This window comes from Primulina tabacum, chromosome 1, assembly GCF_025594145.1.
Source record: "Primulina tabacum isolate GXHZ01 chromosome 1, ASM2559414v2, whole genome shotgun sequence".
NCBI classification, from domain to species: domain Eukaryota; kingdom Viridiplantae; phylum Streptophyta; class Magnoliopsida; order Lamiales; family Gesneriaceae; genus Primulina; species Primulina tabacum.
Genome location: NC_134550.1, coordinates 3,101,954 through 3,118,569, shown reverse-complemented (window position 1 = coordinate 3,118,569; position 16,616 = coordinate 3,101,954). Strand labels below are relative to the sequence as shown.

General features: G+C 33.1%; 1 pseudogene; it reads left to right on the top strand.

Annotated features, from left to right (window-relative positions):
* The first annotated feature begins 10,552 nt into the window (after positions 1–10,552).
* On the top strand, positions 10,553–13,105 carry LOC142520024 (sugar transporter ERD6-like 4; annotated as a pseudogene).
* Positions 13,106–16,616: the final 3,511 nt, after the last annotated feature.

The following is a 16,616-nucleotide window of genomic DNA, read 5'->3' as shown; positions in this document are numbered from 1 at the left end:
GGGCTTTATTTCAAGATAATCCAAAGAAGCAATAATTCAATCCAAGAATCTTGAAAATTAATCTAAATTCGGACATGTACAACAACTCAAGTAGGACCCATTCTAACACATCATCGATTAAATCAAAACTTAAAAAAATTATACCTTTCAATAATAAATTATCAAACAACCGTTATCACCAGCAAATGAGATTTCAGAAACCGTCGTGTAAAAAACCCATCCGAAGGTATTTGGATCTCTGTTACTGAAATTTTTTTATACTAAATCACCTCGTTTTATCAATCAATTTTTCAAAATTATTTTTACAATGTGAGGGTTTATAAGATAATCACAATATTTGATATTATGTTTTGGTCAGAGCAGAAGATCCAAATCTCCGCACAACTGCCAAAACATCATTTCAACACTTTATAGTCCTGATTAATTCAAGAAAATGGATAGTTACATTAATTGAAAAAACTGAATACAGACAACACGCGAGAGAGGGAGAGAATACTCGACAAGTTTTGAAAGAAGATTGCTTGTCTCCCAACAGCCATCCAAGGATTCTAAGCCACAAAAAACTCCCACCTCCATTCAAGAAAAGCAGACGGGGAGGGGGGCACTGTTCTCTTTGTGTGTATTTGGGTGTTTTCTGTTAGTGCGCAGGTGCTCGTAATTTTTATAGGTGATAAAGTTGCTACCCAGTGTGTAAGATTGTGATGACACACACGAACTTTACTCCGCGAAAACAACCGGCAACTTCATGTTGGTTATCTTCCACAGCCTGCACACCGGTCCAGTCTTCCATTATTGCCTCCCAGTATGTGCAACGTATATTTTTTAAAAAGTTGATTCAATCAAACCCTATACGCGATATGCCTCCAAAAACATTTGCAGGTCTATATTCGGGAAAATAAATTTTTTGATCCATAGTTTGTCTCGTTTTGGATTTTATTGTTAGTCTATCAGTTTGTTAAACTTCAATCCAAGAAAACTAACTTTTAATTAGTCGAAATTTGGGTTCAATTGTTACATAACGTCAACATTTTCCGGCGTCGCTACCAACGTTGTCCGATACCAACATTTTCCAGACGCTTTTTTTCTTGTCATCAAAGAAGCTAAGTTTTTAGTTGTTTCCTGGTACACGTAAAATGACACTCTCTCTTTAGATTTCTAATATTTTAACGTACGAATATTTAACTAAAAATGCAAAGTTTTAGCCCAAAAAAACTCAGTTGGGTTCAATAATTGTTATTTTTTGGTAGAGGGATCGAACTCTGGTACTTGAGTTATTGTGCGGTTTAAAAGATTTGTGTTGCACTATTACCACCGGCTATAATTTTTGGTAAAGCGGTAAGCTATCTGTCATACTCTTAGTATCAGAGCCAAGGTCACGGGTTCGATTTCTATTGATTGTAAGAGTTCAATTATTGGGAGGGAGATTGTTGAGTGCAATAATTGTCCATGCTTGGTAGAGCGATCGAACTATGGTGTTTGAGCTGTTGTGCAATTTAAAACATTTAAGTTGCATCATTACCACCAGCTATAACTTTTGGTAAAATGGTAAGTATTCGATCTTACAAACTCCTTAATTAATTAAATAAAGGATTGAGAAATATTTGGTCTTGTAACTTGTAATTATTTCATTTTTGGCAGTTGACTAATTCACCATTTTTTGTAGTTGCTAATTAAATTTTTTATATTTAATCATTTTTAATAGAGTGGTGAGGTGAAATCGAACAGTTCAATAATATTCAATGTCACATCAGCATCTTTCAGTATTATATCGTCTTTTTGGGTATCAAATCATCATATTTCAGGCCAATCAATACTCTGATCAAAAAATACAAATTATTGTACTAAAATTGTGATTTATTCGATAACAGATAAAACTTGTCATTAAGTTGTAAATATATTATAAATATAAACGTGATTTTATTTTCATATAAATTTTAATGTATTTGAAATATCTACAAAAATCTTTATACAATTGATGTTACAAAGGGGAACACGTTTTTTTAGCAGTGTTACAGTACCATAGCTAAATAAAGGAAAACCACAAATTTTAAAGGATTTTTTGATGATTTTAGAAATGGGTCAAAAAACAAAACTCCTCCTCATTTTGCCACAAGTTGAGTTCCTGATTGTGTTTTCTTGCTTCATAGGTTTAAATAGTTCACATTTATTGATTCATTAATTATGTACATTTAATCGTCTTATAAACACTTTTCCTAATTCTTTATTTCATAACATCAGCATATAAATATGGTCGTAGTTTTAATTAATGAGGAAGTTAAATTCGAAAAATTAAAAAAAAATTAGTGTGTTTTATCTTTTCTTTATTTTTTCTATTTTTTATGTGAACCAGCAATTTAATTGTCTTCTTCTTATAATTATTTTTGGTATACGTCAATCAATCAAACCATCTTTATTTACCATTGCTAATACAAACTTGTGCATATATTATAATGCTTTATCTTATAATCAAAATTAACACTCGTGAAGTATACTTTTGTGTACTTTTGACCCAGTAAAAGTGTATGTATTGAAGTTCATCGTTATTCCAATAGTTTGATTCAAGTTCAACTCAGACATTTATTTTAAAATCTTCATTATTGTAAGATACAAAACTTCTAAGGCAATGTTTGGTTGGAGGGATTAGGTGTGTTTATGATTTTTTAACCTACTTAATCTCATGTTTGGTAGGATTTTTATTTAACCAAGTCAATCTCTCCTATGAATGATTAGGTTATATTAACTGTGATAAAATAATCACTCCTCACCTCCTAGGATTATTTATCTCACTCTTAATACATCTTATTTTTCAATTTTACCCTTATCCTAAATCCAAACTCACCATCACTTCCCTCTACTGACCGCCCCCGATGCCGACCAACCCCTCCTCCCGCCCGCCGGTCGACCACCACCCACCGCCGTCTCCGCCGCCGACCACCCTCCCGCCGGCCGTCGGCCGACCACCACCGTCGCGACGGTCGCCGCAAAAGTGAAAGGGCAATTTTGTCAATTCATCAAAAGATTATTAATTATCTCATTCTTAAAAATCATACCGAACATAATATTATTTTATTAATAATATTATTTTATCATTATATATTATATTTCTACTTCAATCATTATTTTTATCATTTATCTCTTAATTATTTCATAATTTTATACTCCAACCAACTGTAGCCTAAATGAAATCCACTAAAGAGATAATATTGACAGAGAATCAAAATTATAATACAAAACTTTACTTTCGAGTATTAAATTATTTCAGGAATTTATAAAAAAAACACTGGTTTTAAAAATTAAATTATTTCTCTATACCCGGTCAGCTATGTCATTGTTTACGGGAGGCCCTATACTCTAGGTACAGCCCCCTCCTCTTAAATGGCCTATGTTGAGAATTTCATCGAATCAATATTGTAGGGTTCGGATTAGATCATATTAAATAGTATAATTCAATCCGAAAACAAAACCGATGAAATAAAACATAATTTGAATCAAAGTAATAAAATATATTATTGGGCCGAATGGTTCTGAATTCGTTTTCGAGTAAACCTAATTCAATGCAATGTTGACAACGGATTCACTTCAATGATAAACCGATTAAATCGATTCTGAATTCAACAAGATTAAATAGGACCGGTTCGGAATTGATCATTCCAGAAGCATCCTCGGATTCATCCCATGCAACGACTATACATACTATATCCTTTTTGTTTCTTATCAAATTGAAAAATTTAAGTTTCGAGATCATTTGATTTTTACTTCAAAAGGGAACTGAATAAAGTTTGTAATCAAGTTATGATGCAAAAGTTTAAATTTTGCACTTGAAATGGAGACAACATTAGGGTTTACTCCCTATAAATTATGGATCAAAGCTCCAACCGTAATGGTTCCAGTAATATATATATAAACTGAAATGTCAATGATTAAATTAAATTTAAAAGAGGTGTTATATATAATTAATACACGTGGTAAAAACTCGGCTAGATCAATTCCGCCCCATCATTTCCAACTAACATAACCGCAAAAACTTCGAAATCGAACCATGCAATGTAAGAAAATATGACACATATTAAAAGAGGCGTAGCGTGTAGGAATTGACGACGGCCAAGAAGCCCACCATTTTTGACGAACAGCACATGCAGCCTCAAATTTTAGAAAATTGAGACGTGCACGCACCTCTTCCTTTGACGATTAAGCTCCCACAATAAACTCGTTGATGGTATGAGATGCCTATAAATAGCAGCGATTGAGGTCCCTAAACATACAATCTCATGCAGAATAATACACCATCTATAGAGAGATTGGAATGTTTAGAAGGCTTCAATCGGAGGAAAATCAGAATACTTAAAAATGATTCAATGGCTGGAGGTAACGCTCGATTTAGGTTCTGCATATTATATATCATGTTTATATATACGTAGAAACATGATTTTGAGAAAAATATCTAACATTTGGTATCAGAGCTGTGATATCTCTGCCTTGAAAATTTGAAAATTTTCTTTTTGAAATTTGCGTATAAAGCTTGAAGATCGGATATCATGAACTTTAAGAAATTGATTTCTGAAAGTTTACGTAAAAATGAAATTTTTGAATTTCTGAAAGTTTACGTAAAAATGAAAGATCAGATAAAACAATATTAAGAAACCTGTTGTGGGGACCCGGACGCTAATTATGTTCTTAATCATAATTGAGACTAATTAATCAATTATAAAACATGGTCTAAATTTTTTTTTTAAAATGCGGAACGTAGTGAAATAAAACATATATACATCTCAGTATAAAAGTACAAGTCCTGTACTATATACATTTATTCAACTAAGGTTTAACAGCTAATATCAAGTGTCCAACCCTATCTCTAATCCAAATCCGGAGCCTCCACTCTAATCACGATCTCTCTTCATCTTCTCAACCCTGAACCTGTCCCACCTGTTGTCATGCACACATACAAAACAAGACAACAGCCGGATAACTCCGGTGAGAATAAATCCCAGTATAAACAATGTAAACATGCAATCATATAAAAACATATACAAAAGCATATAACAAATAACATTCACATGTAGCGAATCAACAAACATGTATAATATCAAAACTGTAAATCAACTAGTCATCGCAGACTCGACTCAAACAACGCGTCGTCTCAGACTCGACTCAACTCTAACCTAGGGATCCCAATGTCTGGATATTGATACTTATATCGAATCTCAGTCGATAGGAATGAATCAACCCTAAACGGTATCGATATAATTCATATATCCAGTGTCTGGGCGAAATAGCCACAGAATTGACGAATCAGTCAAGAATTAAGCGAATCAGCCAATAATTAGACGAATCAGTCAGTAATTAAGCGAATCAGCCAAAGTTTAGACGAATCAGTCGATAACTAGACGAATCAGCCAATAACCAGACGAATCAGCCGGTGACTAGGCGAATCAGCCAATGACTAAACGAATCAATAGTCAATACATGCAGTGGCTATAAATCAATAGACTATAAACATCAATCTCATCAATTACAAATATCAATGTAATAAACTAAGTATGTGATTTAGGAAGACTCGAGTCAAATCTCACTCGAGTTGTGCAATCCCAACTCAACATTAATTTATACCTTTCTTTCTGATACTCTGACTCTATCGAAGTCTCGAACTCAAAGCCTGTCAATACTCAATCTGACAATAACAATATCGAGGGTACGGTATCAATACACCACTCAAAAAATACTGGATATAATCAGAATTCAATCAAATTCTGTTTCAACAACACAACGTCATAGTCTAAATATACCCAGCAATATCATCTCAGTCAGATATCAATTCTAACATCTCATATTTGATAACAATTCAATTCTGATATCAAATCGATTCCAAAATAACTCCGAAATCATAACAATTCCATATGGTATTTATTCTTCAGTCCGGTTTCGTTTATACGATGTCTAACATGACCAGAACATCATATAAGAATCGTATCAGATTCTGACAATACCATAATTTCAAATCATATTAAAACGTAGCAAAACTTACGTCCAGTTGTAGCCTACGTCGATAGGAACTCAATACCGAAGTCGGATTCAAAATCGGATAAACGGATTTCTCACAAAAGGCGTAAGGATTTCTTTCCCAATCCTTCGACTCTTTCTCTCTGAATTCCCGAGGATAATTGCAATTCATATATATATATATATATATATATATACATACCCGTACATGCAGCAAGGCAAATGGCACATCCTTCAAGCAACACGTCTCGCGTATATGCGCGACATCAACCAGCGCATATGCGCGAGACTTTAAGTCTCGGCGCGTGTCTTCCCAACTGGTGGCGCATATGCGCGACACATTTCCGCGCATATGCGCCCAACTCTCTGGACTCGGCATTCCTGAATACACCTGCTCGCGCATATGCGCGAGACTTACTGTCTCGGCAATCACCCCAAAAACTTGCCTCGCGCATATGCGCGAGGTGTTCTGTCCTCGCGAAGGATCTTTCGCGCATATGCGCGCCTTTCTCCGCGCATGTGCGTGATGCCTACTGGTTTTCAACCTTTGTTCATGCTATCCCATGTCCTCTTCCATGTCATATCATTTTCAATTCATAATTCAATCTTCTTTTCGGATATCCTAATCTGATCCGTTTCGTCTATACTCTCACAAATTAATTAACGAATCATTTTAGATTAACAACACCTCAAATCTCGGGCATTACACTTACTTTATAATTTTGTTCTCGATTGAAATCTTGAAAATCAAAGAAGGTTTCTGAAATTTTATACATGAGAGAAATTGCCGAAGGTTGAAGACGAATTATGTATGAAATGCATATGAATTCAATTATATCGTGCAAGAGGAATTATTGCAAATGGAGCCTACACGTTTAAATTGTCTTTCAATTATATATAGATATAAATTCAATATATCGTGAATCAGAAATTATTGCAAGCGGAATACTAATGATAATAAATAATAATAATTAATGCGGGACTCACAATTAATGTTGCTGGACCCATAACATTTGATAATTTAAAAATTGTCGTAAAGTTTTATTATTATTATTATTATTATTATTATTATTATTATTATTATGATTAATGTGTTATTTAGTTATATATATAATTCGGTATACATATAGCATTTAGTTAAATAATTTGTACACATTAAAATAATTTCAAGTTCGATGTAATTTTTAATACATGTTTAGAAATTATTTTTGCATGTTAGATATAATGTCAAATATTATGGATAAGTGTTTGATGTGTACATGCAAATTTAAAATTATGTTTGCATTTATTTTTGAAGGTTTTTTTTTAAATGCAAATTATATTGAAAATATATTTTGGTACATCAATATTCACATTGTGTTCATATTAAATTATATTGAGTTGTTTATAATTTGAAATTAACATATCAAGTAAGATGTGAATATAATATTATAAAATATTTCAAATGTTCACAAATGAACAAATAATCTCCACTTTATCACTACTCTGATAAAAGAGAAAAAGTGATGAGGAGCCCACATTTTCACGTAAATGTGATCCTCACTTTATCACTACTCTGATTGAAGAGAAAAACTGATGGGAATGTATTTGTTCATATCAAGTAAAAATGTGAATATAAAGTTATTTGATGAAATTTTTTGGCTTATAAAGATTCACATAAATGTGGATAATTAAATTGAATAATAATTATAAGGTGACATGAGAAAACATGATATGGGGGAGTTCTTCATAAATCGGTTTAAATTGCCTGGACTAGCCACTGCTCTGACTAGGAGTTAGTTATTTAAAGGGCCTTAGCACTACCTATCTTTCCTGGGAGCACTCTTGGAAAGTATTGATTGTGTTACTAAATATTATTATATAAAGATTTAAGTAAAGCCAAAATTTTTGTCTAGTGATCAGTATAATTTTAAATAATTAAGGTTTAGTCACAGTACCCTTAATTATGAGAAATTATACATTAAGTCAGATTTGGATCACATTAAGGGCATTTATTAAGTATAAAAATTAAAAATAAATAAATAAAATTGTCCAGTGATCCGTATAATTTTAAATAATTAAGGTTTAGCCACAACACCCTTAATTATGAGAAATTATACATTAAATCGGTTAAAGATCACATAAATGACATTTATAAAATCAAAATGTATGTCTAGTGAACCGTCTAATTTTAAATAATTAAAGTTTGGCCACAACACCCTTAATTATGCAAAATTATACATTAAGTGGGCTGAGGATCACAGGAAAGACATTTATTAAGAGCATAAATATTTTAAATTTTTTGATTTAATGTCTTAGTGATTCGTATAATTTTAATTTAGTAAAGAATATCTATAGCATCTTTAATTGAATTAAAATTATACATTAATTTTTAATCACATTTAGTTATAACAGACATAAATTACATAAAATTATTCATCATTTTGATAATACTTTGAGATGAATAATTATGAAGAATAAATTTTTATGCATAAAGAATTTAATAGCCTCGTGATTCGTATGATTTTAATTAATCGAAGAGTAGCCACAGTATCTTTGATGGAATTAAAATTATACATAAATTAAAGGATCACATTTGGTTATAACGGATATAAATTGTAATTAATTATATTTGAGCATTGAAATTTATCCCACAAGAAATTTCGTTATGTTAAATATAATTAATCAAGATACAATATTGAATTATTTTCTTAATTTATCCACATGGATTAAGAATTGAATATAATTCAATAGTTATATCATTAAGTTGTATGAATCTAATTGAATTAAAAATTCAGTCCACAGACAATTTTTATGTCAGTGATTCATATGTAGATCATGATTTACATGAGTAAAACATGATATATGGTTTATTGCTTCATTTAATAACATTAGCATGTATTCATTAATTTTGCAACATATTTCTATTACTCTAATTTTAATTTCTTGAAAATGACTTGATTAGTGGGAGCGATCAAATTCAGAATATTGATCATTATGATGCTCATCCACACAAGTTATACGTATTGATTGCTATTCACAACATCCTTCATTTAAAAAGTGTGTTGTGAAACCAATCATATAAATTCCATAAAAAGTTGGTTCAATTGCCATTAATTTTTAGATGAGTCTTCAAAACAAATAAAGTCTCATTAGGCAACATCTAACAACATAAAGAATTCTTCTCTAGTGATGATGAATATTTAATATTTCAAGATTAAGAAAACGATATGGATTGAAACATGTCTCACATTAGTGGTATTTCAGGTTTTACAATGTTATCTCTTCATTAAATTTTGTTGAGAATATAGTTGGCCATTATGAATACCAGAAGGTTAGTGTGAGCTTAATTATTATCAGAGTAATATAAATATTTGACCATTAAAAAGCTGCAAAATGTTTTGGGATACCTTTATGGTATTAAAGTTTTACATGCTTATGTGAGACGAATTGACAATTTGGAAAGTGATTTGCTACTTCCACTATTGAGTCAAAATTCGTCATTGAAGTACTATTGTGTGGTGTATTTTAAGGAATTTTATTATGGGCTTAGAATTATGGATTCTATGTCTAAGCCATTAAGATTATATTACTGCAATTCAGTTATGGCCTTTGTGACTAAAGCGGTGGTCGAATTAAGTATATCGACATAATGTATTTTAAACCGTTGGAGAACGTGTTAATAAAGTGGTCATTGAACATGTTAGCACTGAATTGATGATCTTTTAACATAAAGGCAGTGCAAATTTCAGATGTTAAAGGATCATATGGTAATTACTGATGGATTTGATTCCATAATAAATTTATGTTATATAAATTTGGTTTTGATAATGAAACGCATTCAGTTATGATATTTCTCATATTCAGTTATGTACATATTCAGTTATTTTGAGAAAAAATATCAATAAAATTGGACCTCGAATAAACATTGGATTTATTCATTAAGTTATACGGATTTGAGAGACATAATGCATTGTGATACATGGAAGATCATACTCGCTTTTGGAGAACCGGTCGCCATGATTCATGAAAATATGACACATATTAAAAGAGGCGTAGCGTGTAGGAATTGGCGACGGCCAAGAAGCCTACCATTTTTACGAACAGCACATGCAGCCTCAAATTTTAGAAAATTGAGACGTGCACGCAACTCTTCCTTTGACAATTAAGCTCCCACAATAAACTCGTTGATGGTATCAGATGTCTATAAATAGCAGCGATTGAGGTCCCTAAATATACAATCTCATGCAGAATAATACATCATCTATAGAGAGATTGGAGTGTTTAGAAGGCTTCAATCGGAGGAAAATCAGAATATTTAAATATGATTCAATGACTGGAGGTAACGCTCGATTTAGCTTCCGCATATTATATTCATGTTTATATATACGTAGAAACGTGATTTTGAGAAAAATATTAACATGCAATTCCAGCTTCTTTCCATTTTCTTGTCTAGGGAAAAAAAACCGGAAATTTTCTCATTTTATCGAGATCATTTCAAAGGGAATTCTCATCGTAATAAGTATCCCAGGAGGAGTGTAGTGATAATCTGTGTTGACATACATATTTACTGAGCATGAGTTCAGAAATCGCCGCCGAGGATGGGCCAGTATACATAGCCGAGATAGCGCCTCAAATATGAGAGGAAGTCTTGGAGCTGTAAATTAGGTTGGCTTCGTTATAAATTTGCTAAAGCAACAGTTTACCTGAGCTAATTGTTGGATTTTCGAGGTTTATGGAAATTTGAAGTTATTTGATGACTTGCAACGCAGCTTTCAGTAACAATTGGAATAATGTTTTCTTTCAGCAATTTTTACCTAATTGAGTCTCGTTGGTACTTAACTGTTGACACTTTGACTGTTGTTTTGATATATTATTTTAACTGCTTTTAACTGTTGTTTTGATCATTGTATTGATTAAACAAAAAATTATTTTTTCTTTTTCTTGCTATTGGATCTTGTAGAAAATAATGTGGGATTTCATGTATTATGCAGTAAAGTGATAGATGATACAAGTTTTGTTTGCAGGAACTCTACCATATCTAATCTTGATGCCTGGACTCTTTTTTATACCAGAGTCTCCTCGTTGGTTGGTATGAGACCTAAACTCGAGTAGTACGTTTTATCATGTTTTCGATTTATTTCTTCTGACTTGTTTTTAATTTTAAAAAAAGTATAGCGGCATGAATGAAGATTTTGAAACTTCTCTGCAAGTTTTACGTGGATTTGAAACAGATATCTCTATTGAAGTAAATGAGATCAAGGTATCAATTTTAATCTTTCTGACTCTTTTCATAGGTGAGATTGTTTGTCAGTAAGTTTATGCATTGTTATTATCTTCAGAGATCTGTGGCTTCATCAAGCAAGAGAACAGCTGCTATCAAGTTTTCGGAGTTCAAAAGAAAACGCTATTGGTATCCTTTGATAGTACATTTTAATCACGTTAAATTGTGTGTTTAACTACTCTATGAATGATTATATTTGTAATACTTTCCTCAGTAAAGAACTTTGTTTATTTGTTCCCAGGTGGGAATTGGATTACTAATGTTTCAGCAACTCAGTGGCATAAACGGTGTGATCCTTTTCTATTCAAGTAGCATATTTCTATCTGCAAGTTAACCCTATGCTATTTTCTTTGTGAGCATATAAAGTTAATCATCATAGTTCCATTGACTTTCATTTTATTCTGAGTTAACTATTAGAATTCGAACAGGAATTTCATCTAGGCAAAACTGCAACATTTGGTATCGGAACCATTCAGGTAAATATCATCAAGTTATAGACCTGGAAAAAAGTTGAAATTTTATGTTTCCTTGGATGATAAATGAATACCATCTTGATGTAGGTTATTGTCATGACCGGAATTGCAACTACTTTAGTTGACAAAGCTGGTCGCCGAATTCTTCTTCTCTTGCGTATCTCAACTCCTTCACTTGAAACATGTTTTGATTTACTTGAGTACGGTTAGGGAAAAAAATATCTAACATACGTCGACAGATATCCTCGTCGCTAATGACTGCCAGTAGCCTCCTAGTTGCGGTTGCATTCTTTTTAAAGATGTGTATTGTTTTTATTCTTTACATTTTCATCATCACGAGTATTGAAGAAATGTTATTATTTTCATGGAGAGCAGGATATTTTACCACAAAATTCTCATTCAGTGTTAGAAGTATTAGCACTAGTCGGGCTCGTGGTATGTCTGAACTCTTTTACATATATGAAAATATGTTTATTCTTCACATTTTCTGGCAGAATTTCCAAATGAACTAACTGGGATTTTTTCACTTTCTCTGTAGGACTTGGAGCTATACCGTGAGTTACAATGTCCGAGGTACGGTGAATTGTTTATATGAGTGACTACGTTTCTTCCCCATGTTTGTGGGATTCTAATTTTGATTGTTGCAGATTCTTCCGGTCAGCATTAAAAGTATGGCCGGTACCGTAGGAAAGCTGGCTAATTGGATGTCAGCTACGATTATAATAACACTGATAGCTAACTTGCTGTTAACTTGGAGCAGTGGAGGTTCTCTCTTGCCCTCTCTCGGTGTTTTTTTATACGCCATGAGTTTTTTAGTGCAGTTTTCTTCGCTCGAAAGTTCATCAATAGGCCACATTCTGAAAAAATATAAGGCTTTCGGTTTTGAGTTAACAATAGCACAACTGTCAACTGAATACTCTTCTAAATAACAAAACGTTCCACAAACTACAGAAACTTATTATGAAATTACGTGTTCGATTAACTTTGGAATTGATAATAGCGTGCGTGCGAACATTTTGCAGGGACTTTCACCACTTATGCATTGATGTCGGCTTTCACCGTGGCACTCATTGCTCTGTGGGTTCCGGAAACCAAAGGGAAAACTCTAGAAGAAATTCAATGGTCCTTCAGATGATGCCGGACACAATGTGATTTCAGACAATATTTGCAAGCATATTGCTTTCTCACCAATTTTTCAATGCATGGGGAGAAGATGTATACATCAATGGGTTTTCTACTCGTTCTTCTTTGACGGAACCGGGTGCGTTACGCGTACTACTATTATAAAAACCGAAAAACAAACATCCAAGGAAGGATGGCTTTTCTACTTGTATATATAGATGGCGTGCAACGAAGGAAGATATCATTTTAGAGAGAGGAGTTTGTTGCATTCAAAGAATCTTTTCTCCTCATTCTCAACTTGTGGAGCATTTTATGAATTAGTAGGTGTCTTGTGAGACGGTCTCATGAATCTTTATCTGTGATACGGGTAAACCCTACCGATATTCACAATAAAAGTCGTACTCTTAGCATAAAAAATAATAATTTTTCATGAATGAGCCAAATAAGAGATATGTCTCACAAAATACGACATGTGAGACCGTCTCACACAAGTTTTTGCATACAATTTGTTACAATATCCGGTGGCATTAAACGAATCATATATTTGACACTGTTCATGTTATTAGTTCTAAATATCATATAGTATATCATTCATTGTAACAATGGCCGAGTTTGATCAAAATTTATCCTATAGCATCATCCAGTCTATGGTTATCGCATAGCATAAATAATTGAAAATTTTGCAAATTTTGGCTATTCATGTTTGTCTTTTTATATTTTGATCATCTATATTATCGAATTTTTATTTTAGTCTATTAATTTATTAGTATCATTGTTGTTGTTGTTATTATTTCACTCTTTTTATACATATGCGGCTCTAATGTGTAATGTGTCATGTAATGTAAAGTTGACTAAAATTGCAATACAAATTACCAAAATTTGTCAAAAGAAAAAAAGGAACAGTAATAACTAAAAATCAATTATGTAAATATTACGGAGAAAAATCGCAAAACATAAAATATAGAGGTAAAAGAGAACTTAAAAATATAATTTTCCCAAATTCATTTTGTGGTCTATGTATCATTCAATCTATGGTTATGTTACTCATGAACCACATATAAAAAATTGTATATTATAAAATTTCCATCAAAATTATAGTTCATGCCAAAAATGCATTAATTAATGTGGGGATCCCGGACGCTAATCATCTTCTTAATCGTCATTGGGACTAATGTAATCAATTATAATAAACATGGTCTAAATTTTTTTTTTTTAACATGCGGAACGTAGTGAAATAAAACATATATATACATCTCAGTATTAAAAGTACAAGTCTTGCATTATATACAATCAGTCTCAACTAAGGGTTAACAACTATAGAGCAAGTGTTTAAACCCTATCTCTAGTCCAAGTCCGTAGCCACCACTCTAATCTCGATCTTTCTTCACCTCTGTGACCCTGAACATGTCCCACCCTGTTGCCATGCACACATACAAACACGACAACAGCCGGACAACTCCGGTGAGAATAAAATCCCAGTATAAACAATGTATCAATGCAATCATATAACACATATATAAAAGCATAAACAAACATTAACACATGTATCTAATCTGACTACATGAATCAATACCAATCTGTATTTAAATCAATGACTTATTATCTTATCTCAACTTATTTCTAACCTAGGGATCCCGATCTAATTTAGACTTTGGTATGCTGTATCGAATGTCTACAATAGACGTCGATCTACATCTAAGCTCATCGATACACCGTAAGTCTAGAGTCTTAGCTGTTCTGTCAAAGACTCGGCAGTTCTACCCTAGCTAGGCTGATCTGCCCTAGACTCGGACTCTTGCTCTGCTATAAATTCAATAGACTAAACATATCAATCTGATAATTTGCAAATATCAATGCAATAAAATAAAGTATGTGATTTTGAGAAACTCAAGTCGAACCTAACTCGAGTTGTGCAATCCCGAATCAACATTTATTTATACCTTTCTTTCTGTCGCTCTGATACAATCGAAGTCTCGACTCAAAGTCTGTCAATGTTCAATCTGGCAATGACAACATCAATATACTGTATCAATATTCTATTCAAATCAAGACATCTCTGTCTTATTAAATTCTGACGGTACAACAGTATAATTCTGCGATACCGGTGATACCACACCAGTATATACTAATTCCAATAACTTATAATCAACCACCGTACGAATCTGATATCACATCTCAGTCAATTTAACTCTGAAATTCATAACAATTCCATAATCAATCTGTTTCTTAATCTGACTTCGATTCTATGAAGTCTACTATGTCAAGAACACTATATATGAATCGTATCTGATTCTGGACATAGCATAATTTCAAATCTTAACAAAACGTAACAAAACTTACGTCCTGTAGTAGCTGTCGTTGCTATGAACTCGGTGTCGTACTCGGATTCAAATTTGGACAAGCGGATCGTTCGTAAATCGAATTGTGAAATTGAAAGCTAATTTTCTTCGGAGCTTCGCTTTTCCTTTCCTTTTTGCTGAAGACTCTCGGTTGTATATATATATATATATATATACATATACACACATGCAAATGGACGAGTGGCTCAATCTTTGTAGCACACGTCTCGCGCATATGCGCGACCCCAATCGACGCATATGCGCGAGACACTCGGTCTCCTCGCGTATCATGCACATCGCCTCGCGCATATGCGCGACTCATCTCCGCGCATATGCGCGAGACTCTCTGGAGTTCCTCGCATAGCTTCGCGCATATGCGCGACATCTTCCGCGCATATGCGCGAGGTCTTATGCCTGTTTGGCGCAATGTGCGCGCATCCGGTCGTGCATGTGCGCCGATGCTACTGTCCTCGCACATCAATTTTCACACGCGATCTCATTTCGTGTCCCGGTTAGTCCCTTTCATAATTATCTCGATTAAAAATCAATAATCGTAATTTAACACGGTATAAAATCTCGGGCATTACAATTAATGTTCGCAAGAACAGAAAAGCATGATATGGCAACATTAGACCATAATACTTAAGAAGTAGAATTTCTTGACAGAACATTAGATAATAGATGAATTCAAGCAACGCTCACTTTCCTATAATTTGTTTGTCATTCGTCAATAATACTCGGAAGTATTCTCGATATAATGATGGATATGCACTCTTTGCTCTCTTTTTTTTCCATCTCACATATATTTCTCCATTAAGATTAAAAAAAAATTTCTCATAAAAATAATATTTTCATGAATTGAGTCGGATTGCAAGTTCGTTTTAAATTAAATCGTGACAAAATTAACTTGTAAGACTGTCTCACATGAATTTTTGTGTAAACTAGAGACGATGTAATAAAAATCCCTAACATTCTAAAAATACAATATCAAGACACGCATACTCGTACAATTTTTCTGACTACATCGATAATTACATGGTCATGACTTTCATACATGAACACTTAAATTGAGCATGGTGCATATTAGAATGATTCATCACCCAATAAGGGGAATTGAATAATTACTTTAAAAAAGGAATATAATTTTTATCCAAGGTGATGCGTTTTGAGGGATATTTGAGAGAATAAGTTTGGTCAGACTTCAATTGTAAAAAATGGCTATCTGATACTTGATTGGTCACGCCGCCGTGTTATAAAACTCAGGCTAGACGGCCACCTAGGCGCCGCTTGACCGCATCGAAAAAGTTATAGGCGGCCAGCCTATGCGGCAAAGGTGCCGAGTCAAGACGGGCCTAAATGTTTAAAGTTTTTTTGACAAATTTTTTTCGGGCTTTTAATTTTTGAAAGCCGAATTAAAATAAA